Source organism: Suricata suricatta, chromosome 3 (genome assembly GCF_006229205.1).
Source record: "Suricata suricatta isolate VVHF042 chromosome 3, meerkat_22Aug2017_6uvM2_HiC, whole genome shotgun sequence".
NCBI classification, from domain to species: domain Eukaryota; kingdom Metazoa; phylum Chordata; class Mammalia; order Carnivora; family Herpestidae; genus Suricata; species Suricata suricatta.
This window is the reverse complement of record NC_043702.1, coordinates 131,803,418-131,816,736: the sequence shown is the minus strand read 5'-3', so window position 1 is coordinate 131,816,736 and position 13,319 is coordinate 131,803,418. Positions and strand designations below refer to the sequence as shown.

Sequence of the window (13,319 nt, the reverse complement as noted above, 5' to 3'; positions counted from 1 at the left end):
CAGGTCATTTCAATGGTCAATCTAATCTGAACCTATGCTACTGAGTCCAAGCTCTTTCTGAGTTCCTTTCCAGGGTGCCAGAATAGCACCATTTATGTGGCACTTATATGGGCCATGCCCTCAACGTATATTAGGTCATTGAATGAGATTCTTGGTCATCAGGAAAGGAAAGAGCCAACAGATGATCAGGAAGGTGGACTCTGGAGCCAGACTACTGGGCTCTTCATCTGGACCCAAAGAACTCCTAGCCGGGTGATCTTAGACAAGCTATTCAACCTGTCTGAGATTGGTCTTCTTTTCTCTAAAATGAGGGTAGTGGTAGTAAATACCTCATAGGGTTGTTGTAAGGATTAAATTAGTTAATAAATGTATGACTCTTAGAACCTATCTGGCATAAAACAATTAATAGGTGTTTATGATTATGATTATGATTATGATTCCAATTTACAGAAGAGGATATTGAGGCTCCAAGAGCTTAAGTAACTTGCCCCCAAGGTCAGACAGGTGGCAGATTCAGAATCTATACCTAGTTTTTTTCTGATTTCAACTTCATGCTCTTCCTTCTATGACCTCCTCAGTCACTATTAATAGAAATTAATGTTTCCTCTGAAAAAAATCTAGATCCAAAAACAATGGTAAGGCAGTTAGGAGCACTAGTGAGAAACTGGGATCATACATTATACTGGTGAATGATTAATTAACAATCTTTATCAATTGCTATTGCCCAAAGTCTTCCAGTCAACGAAGAGTGGTAAGTCAATGCAGATGAATTTTCTCTATGCCTGATTATTCACTTCATTCCTTCATGTGTTTGTTTGCATAATATTTGCTGAGCTGTGGGGGATTCACAGAAATAGAGGAAATAATTCTGCTGTCAAACTGGGGGTGGGTGGGCGTGGGAAGAGCAGAAAACATATACAAATGACAAACCGGTTGAGAATCTGTTCAGATGATCAAGATGATGGGCTGGAATGAGAAGTAAGAGCATTCTTGGTCCAGTTTTGAACTGGTCACATAGAGTTTGGTTTAGGCCCCACATGAAGTGGCCAACATGAATTAGCCAGGCATTCTCTGAAACAGTAATGTCAAATTTAAGACCTGGAGACTGAATGAAGCTACCTGCAAACCCATTACTAAGTCAGTTGTGTTTTGGAAACAAACTTTTTTTAAGATTTTTTTTTTTTAAGTAATCTCTAACCCCAAAGTGTGGCTCAAACTCATGACTCTGAGATCAAGAGTCGCATGCTCTATGGACTAAGCCAGCCAGGCGCCCTCAGAGGTAAACTTTTTGTGACAGCTCCACGTTTTATAAAATATTTTTTAATCCATCAGTATTGTCATGGGAAGAAATCTGAATCAGACACCCTCATGCTAAAGGATTTCTTTGGTTCAGCAACTGTATCAGCCAGGGTGTGGTCAAAAATGGAAACCACATCTGTGATTTGAACAGAGTAAATTTAATAAAAAGAATTGTTAACCAGATGTGGTTGTTAACTAGATAACTAGAAATGAAAGAAAACTCTACAGTACCATCGAGGTAGCAACTGCAGGAAGCCATTGCCACCTCCAAGCCCTGGAGAAACAGGGAAAGAAACTGGAATTGTTTAAACTTGGAGTATTGGAGGATTCCCTGGTGACTGGGACCCAGACCTCTTGGTGGTGGGGGGTGCAGGCGCAGCTGGCTCATGCTGGCATCCCTTTGAGGGACATAATGAGGCTGGTTCTGCCAGGGTTGGAGAAATCACAAACAGAATTCAGCTGCTACTTCAGGAAGGCAAGGAAGTGTTGCTTGAGTGCTGCTCACAGGAACAGGAAGCAGACAAGAAGCCAAAATATAGCAGATAGGAAGGAGCAAGTCCCTTCTTCCTCCTCCAGTCTTGCAGCTTCTTTCTAGTGCTCTCTTTGCCAAAGCCTAACATGGAACCAACTGGCAATACAAATATGAACACAATACAGGGACAAATATGGCATCATCATCCCTTATCTTCAGCTTGAAAAGGGAGACAGACCTGGAAAACAGAAAGCACAATGAGTATATGTGATACCAGAAGACTGTCCAGGTTTAACGGGAGCACTGATTAGAAATAATTCTTCTTAAAGGAGCAGACAGGAAAGACTTTCTAGATAATTCTTTGGCTCAGCCTTCAAAGGTGGGCTTTGTTGGTCAGGTAGATGTGGTCTCTGAAAAGAACATTCCACAGCCTGAACAAAGGAATGGGATGCATTCAGAGATCATAAAAACAATTCATCCTGGCTGGACTATGAGATAAGAAATGGGGGGGGGGTGATAAAAGATAAGATTCAAGAAGTAGGCAGGGGTCAGATCATGAAGACTTTTCTATCCAGTCGAATTATTTGAGTCTTTTCCTAGAAGCAGTGAAAGATTTAACTTATGCCAGTAACATTAATAGAATTTTGCTTATCAGAACTGGTAACTCTTGATTCATTATGGAAAATAGGCTATAGGAGACCAAAGGAGGCTATAGGAGACTGTAATATTCCAGCTGTGTAATGGTGAGAACCTGATTAATGGCAGTAGTAGGGATAGGGTGGTGGACACAAACAGGAAGAATACTAAGGGAGTGAAACTTAAAGAAGCAGGAATTGCAGTGCGAAAAAAACATAGGCATCTGGGTTATTGGCTTAAGTCACTGGATAGATGGTGGGGTCATTCTCCAAGTTGGGAGGCTAGCAGAGATTGCCATGGGGGAAGGAAGAAATTAAGGGGATAATATCATGATGTAAATTTGGTACACATGGCCTTAATCTTTCAAGTGATGAGAATATTATTATTTATAAGGTAGTTGATTTGAACTCTTCTTTAATAGGACTCCACAGTCCAGATGACATCAACTACTGCCTTCCTAAATAGGTATTGCTCACTAAAAAGATGGAAATCGTTCAGTGATTCCAGGAAAGATCTCTGAGATCTTTGATACTAACAGAAGATGTGCCCATGGAGCACCTGGGTGGCTCAATCAGTTGAGCATCTGGCTTTAGCTCAGGTCATGATCTCATGGTTCCTGGGTTCAATCCCCATGTCAGGCTCTGTGCTGACAGCTAGCTCAGAGCCTAGAGCCTGTCTTCAGATTCTGTGTCTCCCTCTCTCTCTGACCCTCCCCTGCTCTTTCTCTCTCTCTCTCAAAAATAAATAAAACATTAAAAAAAATTTTTTAAAGATGTGCCCATCATTTCCCATATTAAAATCTTTTCCCTTCGTCCACATGATGACATGGGGCCTGTGTTGGCAATATGGAAGATGACTACAAATATTGTCACGTGAAAGGATTTGTCCTGGTGCTTCGTAACTAATTCCTTGATGTGATTTCTGACCTGAAATCTCCTTCTAAATAGATGTCCAGAAAATTCATTTTATAATATTTTACTTTGTGCCTGAAGTGAATTCAAATCTCAGATGATGATGTTATTGCTATATTTAAATTCTTAGGAAGAATAACTGTTGGGTTTTAGTCAGTTACTGTCATGATTATGATGAAAGCCTGTATGTTTCTTTTTTTCATAACTTCTGTGTCGATGTAGCAAATATACACATAGAAATCATAGAAAGCTAGCACTACAACAGAATTGCTCTCAAAAGAGGATCTCCAGAAGACCTCCTTGCACAGGCTCTCCTTTTTATTCATTCAAATTCTCTTCCTTTAAATACAGTATTATTGCTTGAAAGGGAGAGATGAGGAAATGCATGGAGTCTATAGATGTCCCAGAATCCACCAGGGGGCCATCTCATCTGTCATTTCCCTCTTCCTTTCTGACTTCCCTTCACACACATTTTCACCCCCTCAACCATTCAGGACTATTCGCTCTGCAAAGCCCAGGTCAAAACCACCTCTTTCTCTCCCAGCTACCCAAGCCCACAGCAGTCCTCTAAGCTCCCACACCATAGGACTGTAACTCCTTTAGCCCTTAAGTGGGCATGCTATAGCACATTACCATGTGCATAACCTGTCTTCCTAAGTAGAGTATCAATCTTAGGAGGGCAGAGACTCTCTCATTTACCTCTTTACGTATTTTGTGCATACATTGCTTCAGTGGTAACCTTGACCTCTCTGTTTTTCTAGGCTAAGCCCTAGAAGTCACCAGATATTTACTTCATAGGTATTGCCTGTCCTTCCCACTATTTATACTCATGTTTCTTGTAGCTCTTATTGAATCTTGCCTCAGTACTCAGCTTGAGTAAGATGCTTTCTTTAATCACTCTGTTCATCTCATTTATTTCTCCCCATAGGTGAGCCTCTTTTTAATTTGCACCATATTTATTAACTCTCTGTCTCCCAGTGATACAGCACACACATCTCAAGGCTACACACAGCCTTGATAAATAGGATACATGAGTGCTCTCAGAAGGAAACCAGCTGCCATAAAAGTTAATATGTTTAGTTCATAACGAAAAAATCTTCCCCCACACAACGGGAGCTTCGAAATTGGCATATTCACTTTATGACCTTGTTTATTAACCAAAACGATGCCTTGTCTGATCTCTGAAATTTGTTTAGGGTCATTAGGAAAGGACTCCAGGGTGTCACTCACTGAAAAACGCTAGCCTTGTATACAAACCTTGGAAATAAAGACTAAGAAAAATGCGGTTTTTATTTCCTCAAGGGTGTAATTTCTTCTCTCTACTCAGTTAGTATCTGAATATTTCTCATGTAGTTTGCATTTGCAGATTTTCCAAGCATCTCTGCAAGGCTGTATTAGTTTATCATCCTTGCTCTGGAGAAGTGGGAAGAGACAGACAATGGTAGAGACAGACTATTGGGGGATACAATGGTTTCTTAGAGGAGTCACCATCATAACTGAGCTCCCATACTACACTATTGAACATTACTTTCCTTTTTAGGTAGTTCCCTCTGCCCTTAAAACTGAGAAGAGAAGTATACTATCCTCCCTATTTTGTGAGCTGCTGGTTGTCAAGAATGGAAAGAATTTGAAAAGGCAGCTAAGAAAATGTGAGAAAACCTGTTTTCTGATCACTATTCCTATCCCCTCAGGTGCTTTCTCTCTGTTGCACAGGGTAAATGGGAAAAATAGAATTTTTCACCAATTCTTCCTTACGTTGGCATGGCCACAAAACCCCTACTCAACACCACTTTGCTGTTACAAACATATCTTACCTTTCCTTCTAACCTTGGCTTTTAGCAACAATATATGTCGGGTAAAGTGAGATATTTCCCCTCCATTTATATTTTAACTAAACATTGTCTATGTGCCAGAGGATGTGGTAGGAGATTATTTTCCAATAAGGATGTAAAATTTGCACCATGAACTATGTTAGTGATGCCTTCTGGGCTACATCAACACCATTATTAATTTGTAGCTATTCAATGATGAGGTTGAATTTGTAAAATCCCAGGATGGTTTGAATTTCAGAGAAGGTTGATTCAGTGGCTCCGTGTTGTCCTGGATGACCTGATTTTTCTGTTTTTCAAGGATAAGCATCACCATAAGTCTTCCCTCATGGTGTCAACATGGCTGAAGCATTCTTAGCTTCAGGTCCACACAGCACACCAACCAGAAGACAGTACTTTTCTTTCCAAACATTTTAATAAAGGAAGGCTATGTGGCCATGTCTGAGCATACTGGGGTTAGGCTGATGGGCTGTGCTGGTTGGCTTAAGCACATAACAACGTATCCCTGGGGCTCTGGATTGGATCAGCTTCTCTGGATGTATTTTACCTGTCTATAGTACTCATTTCCTTTTTATTATATCCTGTCACTCCAGGCCAGGCTTTATCATATTGTGCCTGGTTACTTGAGAATTTCTTACCTAAACTCAGAAATGTCTCTTCTCCATTCAGTCTATATTCACTTATTTAGGTGTTGTTTGCACTACTCTTTTATGTTATCCCCTTTTCATCTTTATTCTTCTTCATTGTTATGTCCCAAGATTCTATTTATGTTCCACTATTCTTTTCAGTACAGGTTAGACCTTCTCTCCCCTACTGGCAGGATTATTCCTCAGTCTCCTTTTTCCTCAGCAAGTTTTCCTCAGCTAACTGCTAATTCCACTTTAGTACTCCCAAAACAGACTCATCCACCGCTGTTCATCCATCAAGATATAAAATCTCATGCCAGAACACAGACAAATGACACCAAGAGTAGATATTCCATATTGTAGACTCAAATGTGAACTGTGTTTATGCTTCAAAAATGGATATGTTATGTTTCTTCTACTTTATTACCTTTGCACCTAAAATTTGACCAGTACTGGCTCAATATCTCCTTTCAACAAGTATGCAAATCAACAAAAACCCAGATGTTTGAATTTTGAATTCAGGAGCTTGAATGAAAATGACAAATCTCACAGTGAAACCAAGTCAATAAGAACAGAATATAATGTAGCATGTTTAAATTATCTTGGTATTCCAATAGCCCTCAGGAGTTGAGATGTTTATTTGATTCTCAAGATTGGGACTATCCCTCTTAGGGTCTTTGACTCCTCCAGGATTTGGTGATAAGACATTTTTGAAAAGTTATCATTATTATTACTATATAGGAAATGCTCCTTCCTCATACTTCTCTGATTTTGGCTCACTTTAGTCAGTGAATTCTTCCCAAGAACACTTTCCCAATCATTCCAAAAGCAGTTCTCTGAAAAATCTATTTTGGAGACATCGTTAGAAATGATAGAAGTCAAGGAACCTGTCAGAAAGAACAGATGGCTACATTCTGTGACAAACAAATGTTTTAAAAACTTCTTCTATTCAAAGCATTAACCAACAGAAACTGGCCAAACCCCTAGCTGTTGCTGAGACCTCTTTGCTAAGATTTTGGTTCATTGTAAAAAAAAAATCTTTATTAACCCATTAAGATACAGTGTTGTCAGACAGGGGCTTGATTGGATGCATGAGTGGACAGACTGTTGGATAGACATGTTATAAAACAAATAACCTAAAATATTAATGGTAGAATCTAGGTGGTATCTTTATGGATGCTCACTGATTCTTTCCACTTTCCCATATGTTTGAAAATGTTTCAAATGTAATGTTAGAGACAAAACAGGATGCTTACGAATGAGATGATTCAGATCAGCACATTAGAATATGGACAGACCATAAAAAGATGCCTATAAGCAATGGGGAGAAGTCTATATGAACACAGGCATTAGGGGGTAAGGTTGGCAGTCACTGGGCAGAATAAGAGGCAAGTTAACATCAGATAGTCCCTGTGAGAGACTATCAGGACGTAGACAATAGAAACAGCCAGTGGAGGATAAATTCTATTCAATATCATTTCTTTTCCTACTATTAAATGCCCCTTTTCTGAATGTTCTGACAAAAGGGAAGAGAAAGCCCTGACTCCTGTATCAAGTGCTTTACCTAAACTATCTCCTTTGCATTTTGTAGCATTCTTGAAACCACATTTTACAGTGTTTGTTTCCTTTTTTGCCTTCACAGCATCCCTTACCCCGTTTGCTACTAAAATCACACCAGTTTCCTTTGGGAGATGAATTCTCCATCACTGAATGTAGACTTGATGACCTACCTACTGAATTAAAGATGTGGAAAGTAACATAAGCAAGGTCAGATAAGCACCTTCTCCAAGAAATCTGAGTCTGAGCAGTCAGCCATAATGGGAGATGGTTGGAATGGACAACATGGAAGCCTTCAAGAATGCATTCATTAATTGTTACTACCTTCACAACTCCCTGGAATCCTGTCGTTTTGACTGGCTAGTGTTGCTTCTGTTGCTTGCAAACAAAGAACTCTAACTAGCGAGGCGATGTAGTTCCCATTTCAGAAATAAGGAAACCTAAGCTCAGAAAAATAAGTATTTTGGCTCAGGTCACCATTTGATATTTGTCACCAAGTCTCTTTGATTTCAAAACCTGTCTTTTATACTTATTCTACCATGTTTTCTCTCTTTTTTTTTAAATTTTTAGATGTTTTTTACTTATTTTTGAGAGACAGTTCAAACAGGGGAGAGTCAGAGAGAGGGAGATACAGAATCTGAAGCAAGCTCCAGGCTCTGAGATAGCTGTCAGCACAGAGCCCGACGTGGGGCTCAAACCCACAAACTGTGAGATCATGACCTGAGCTGAAGCCGGATGCTTAACCAACTGAGCCACCCAGGTGCCCCATCTACCATGCTTTCTCAAACGCTACAGACTGGATTCATATCTTATCTAGCTAGGTAAGTTTGGGAAAGCTGTGTATTAATTTCTAAATGCCAATTTCCTGATCTCTAAAATGGGATAACAATAGTCATTCATACCATAGAGTTGTGGTAGGGATAAAATAAGATAATTCATGTGAGATGTTTGGGCACAGTGCCTGGAATAAAATAAGTGCTTAGTAAATGTTAGTTTCTCTGATGATGACGGCAATGATGATGATGGTATCAGTGAGGGTTCCAGCAAGACAAAAAGGAATATTAAAAGAGATTAATAAAGGGACTACTTAAAAAAGCAAAGGCAAGGTTAAGGAAACCCAGAAGGGCTTGGGGAAGGATCCCCAGGAGCCCCCAGAGACAACAGCAAGCTGTGGACAAGGGCTGCCCAGCCTGGGCGGAGATCTATCGCTAGCCGTGTTTCTAAAATAGTGGCTGTGGCAGACATAGTCTACTGCAGCCCTGCAAGGAGGGAGCAGGAAAGTAAACACCCTGCCCCTCCCCTCCCAGTTCACCCTCTCATCTTCTGCCAGTGCCTTAAATTGGCCAAACTGAGCCAGAAGCCAGAGGACAGGGAAGCTTGGTTGATGCTATCTGTAAAGGCCAGTTTCTCAGGACACAAGGCAGGGTGGAGAAAAGTGGAGAAACACTTTCACCTCCAGACACATTCAAGACACATTTCACTTCAGCATCCTTTTATCTAAGTAAAAAAACCAAAAACAACCTTATGTCCCCAATACAGAGGACACACAGCTACCATTCATTGTAGGGAATATGAATTCAGCCAAAATCTCACCTAAGATGGGTGGGGTCCACTCAGATGTCAGCCACTACCAGTGCTTTTTATAGCAGGTTGCAGAGAAATAGAGGGAAAAACATAAAACATAGTTGCACAGTCCTGTTTCTGAGGCCAACATGAGAACTAAGTTGAGAGGATGGCTTCCTTTATCTCCTACCAATTCTGCGTTCTCCAGCCCTCCACTAGACGGGGTGCTCATGTGCAAGAAAAGTTTAAGACGCTTTGGGGGTTCGGAGTTCTTAGTCTGGCCTGCATCTGCCCAAATTCTCCCAACCCATGTCTCAAGCGTAGGCCTGGCTATTTTTTTAAATTTTTATTTATTTTTGAAGGAGAGAGAGAGTACAAGCAGAGGAGGGGCAAAGAGAGAGGAAGCCACAGAATTTGAAGTGGATCCAGTCTCCGAGCTGTCAGCACTGAGCCTGATGCAGGGCTCGAACTCAGGAACAGTGAGATCGTGACCTAGGCCAAAGTCGATGCTTAACGGACTGAGCCACCCAGGCGTCCCTAGGCATTGTTTTTAATTTAAGCTGCCAAAGAGGTTTTCTAACTTTCTACTTATGTCCTCACTGAATCTTCAAAGCTTTTAATCAGTACTTTTATCTGTGTACATTATTTAAGACTGACAGAAACAGCCAATTCACCCTCTTGTCTTAAAAATTACCATTGTCATCCTAGCACCTATGGACCAGAGCTAAATGATTTTTTAATACCTTTCCCTCCACCTGTATGGCATCCCAACCTCTGTTACTAGTAACAATTTTAATAACATACTATGGATTATACAGATTCCGTTTTCCTACATCAAAAAAGTTCTATGTTCTGGGGCGCCTGGGTGGCTCAGTAGGCTAAGTGTCAGACTCTTTTTTTTCTGCTCAAGTCGTGATCTCATGGTCCATGGGTTTGAGCCCCACATCTGGTTCTGCAGCTGACAGCATGGAACCTGTTGGGATTCTCTCTCTCTGTCTCTGTCTCTCTCTGCTCCTCCCCCACTTGCACTGTCTCCATCTCTTTCTAAATAAATAAATAAACATTTTTTAAAAAAGGAAGAAAATTCTATGTTCTCATCAAATGTATTAGTAACCTGTACCAGTTTCTTATTGCTACTATAACAAATCACCATGAACGTATTGACTTAAAACAACACATATTTATTACCTTACAACTCTGTAGGTAAAAAATCTGAGATGGGTCTTCCTGGGCTAAAATCAAAGTGGTAGCAAGGCTATGTTTTTGCTGAAGACTTTTGGGAAGGCTCTGTTTCCATGACTTTTCCATTTCTAGAGGCTGCCTGCATTTCATGGCTCATGATCCCCTTCCATGTTCAAAACCAGAAATGGCTGGTCAGTCTTTCTTATATCACACTACTCTGACACTGATTCTTCTTCCACTTTCAGGATCCTGGTGATTACATTGGGCCCACCTGGATAATCCAGAATAATCTTCTATCTTGAGGTCAACTGATTGGCAACCTGAATTCTATCTGCCATCTTAATTCCCTTTCACCACCTAACATATTCCCAGATCTCAGGGATTAAGATTTGGACATTTTGAGGAGGACATTCCTCTGTCTCCCACACAATACAATCCCAGTATACAGCTGTGGAGATCTAGCTCTTGAGGCCATTCATAGTGGGATCACTGCATCAGTCTGGGTCTTGTCAGAAAAGAAATGGCACATTTAAAAGCGGTGATAGGGCACCTGGGTGGCCCAGTCAGTGAAGCATGTGACTGGAGTTCAGGTCATGATCTCACAGTTTGTGAGTTCGAGCCCTGCATCAGGCTCTGTTTTGACAGCTAGGAGCCTGGAGCTTGCTTCGGATTCTGTCTCTCCCTCTCTCTCTCTGCCACTCTCCCACTCATGCTCTGTCTCTCTCTCTCAAAAATAAATAAACACTAAAAAAAAAAAAACCCAAATTGGAAAATATTTAATGAGAAGGCAATTTACAAAGATGTGGGCAGGGTTAAAGGTAATCAACAAGGAATAATAAAGCTCCCTAAAGACAATAATAGCAGAAAGGGGCAAGCATTGGAGGAAGCAGTTATCAAAACCAGGTAAGGGCAATGGCCTTAGATAGAGAAACCCAGCCAGTGCCAAATCATGGCCTAGGAGGGAAGGAGCCAGCGGGAATAAACACCCTAATCTCTCTTGCTTCCACCCTTTGATCTCCTCCTAGAACTGCCCATTGGCTAAACCTGCCCAATCCAGAACACAAGGGAGCAAGGTTGATGTGGCCAATAAAAGTCAATAACTCAGGACACAAAGCAGGTGGAGAAAGGTAAATAATTGGTGTGTAGGGGCAGACTCTACACACTTATAACTTAGTTACAGAATTCTTACTGAAGGAGAAATAGAATCTTCCAGGTAGCAGGACATTTGTATCTTTAAAATAGACCATTTAGCCCAAATTAATCTACAAGTGGAATTTATGGGAAAATATTTTTGAGCTGCAAAGCCTAAAGGAAGTTCTATGTATGAAATTACACTATAGGATGTATATATTATACAACCAATAAAAATAAAGAGGCACCATATATATATACACAGAACTATATGGACCAGGAAGGATTTCATCGGGGCACAGTGATGATAGCACTGATCCGAAGGGTTTAGCCATGAAGGAATCGTAATTTCCTATCATTTCATCAGGATTTTATGAGTAAACACAGTGGTGGCCACATCACATCCTGGACAAAATGTTCATCTGGAAAAGTGTGTAGGTTATATATCGCTTTTCATCTTGCCAGTGGTTACCCAGACGCCATTTTTCCAAAAACTACAATGAAGATATAGGTCCAGAAAGTAGGGAAAGCAAAGAAACCATTATTTGTGTGTCAGTCACTTACATGCCATGTTGGTGAAAAAAATTACAAACCAAACAAATAAAAGCCACAGCTTGGCTAAATACAGGCTCAGGGGAAAGAGTTTCCTTCACAGTGGAGAAGTTTCTAGTGAAAGAGAGAGACACAGTTATAGAGGAAAGTGCATTTTAGCAAATGGGAAAACCTTCCAAGTAAAACTCAATGTAGAAGAAATTCTTTTTCCTTCCTCAAAACACAGAGGGCTATAAATTCCTACCCCCAAAATGTCTGGAAGGAAAGGACCTCACAGAAAGCAGTTGTTCTCTTTCTCAAAGTGAAGTTCAGGAAGAACTGCACTTCCAAGTCTCTGCATTAATAGTTTCATTGGTAAAGAAATAGTGAGAGCATATAGATATACGGCAACTGAAGTCTGGGTCATTAAGGTCAAGGTAACCTTCTTTCTTGATTTTTTTTTAAAAAAAAGGTTAAGAACAATACATGCTTCTTATCCTGAAACATTTAAGCAGTACAGAATAATATAAAGTGAAAAGCAAATTTTTTCTTTTCTTTCTCTCTCTTTCCTTTCCTCCTTCTTTCCCTTTCTCCCCCACCTTGATGTGTGTGTGTGTGTGTGTGTGTGTGTGTGTGTGTGTGTATCCATCTATCTTTTTCCAGCCACTTACCCACATTTTGGGGGATAGCTAGCAGTCTGTCAAACACATTTTAACAAAGAAGGAATTTATAGAAGGCTATTGGGTAGCACACAGGATTATTAGGAGGCCTTGAGAACCAGGAATAGAAAAGCAGACAAACACCTAAGGGTTCCCAGACAGCTCTGGGCACATCCAAGTTCATTCCCCAGAAATTGCCCATGAAGGTGGTGCTATTGCCAGTGCCACCCCTGGATACGTGTTTTGAATGTGTCTGAAAGTGCCCTCACTTGACACTGAACTCCTCTCGTTGCATTTTCTACTCCTCTACTGTTGTACAAATGGCCACTACTCTTTCTGCATCCTCACATCACAACCTTCCTATTTGCAGTCTTGGGTAAAAAAGTTGGATTGACGAGACTCCATCTGGTTGGCTGAATCATAGCTTCCAAAAGGTAAGGATAGAGGATGTTTGGTTACTAGGGTGCATGGCAGGATGGTGCCACTGCTAAGAGTCACACAGTGGAAATCTCAAATTGAAAGAAAGTTTGGATACTGAGCAGGCCAAGACAGACAAACACCTGTTACCGACTCTGTCCTTTTAGTGGACAAGTTGTCTGTCAAGAGATCCAGCTCAAATCTTCCCCAGGTAGCAACCCCAAAAGAAAATGAACATCTCTCTTCCAATATCCATGTATTAAACTCAGGAAATATTCTGACACTCATTGGGTGCTCATTCCCACACCAATCACTGAAGTCTTTGGAGTAGAATGTTTTGACTAGCTCAGCCTGGACAAGCATGCCCACATTTGTGACTGAGAGTGAATGGTTAGGTAGACACCACAATTGAAAACCATTCATAACCCAGGAAGTGAGCAGAAGATGGTTGTTCCAAGGAAGATACACCAAAGAGAGAAACATCATGTACATTTTAGGAGGTCTCA

At 40.7% G+C, this 13,319-nt stretch overlaps 1 long non-coding RNA gene across 4 annotated transcripts in view; it reads right to left on the bottom strand.

Annotated features, from left to right (window-relative positions):
* Positions 1 to 1,436: 1,436 nt before the first annotated feature.
* LOC115288154 overlaps positions 1,437 to 13,319 on the bottom strand; it is a 38,452-nt gene continuing 26,569 nt past the window's right edge. For all 4 annotated transcript variants that reach the window (XR_003906835.1, XR_003906836.1, XR_003906833.1 and 1 more), the window contains one exon: positions 1,437 to 2,009. This is a non-coding gene — a long non-coding RNA (uncharacterized LOC115288154). The remainder of the gene's footprint in view (positions 2,010 to 13,319) is intronic.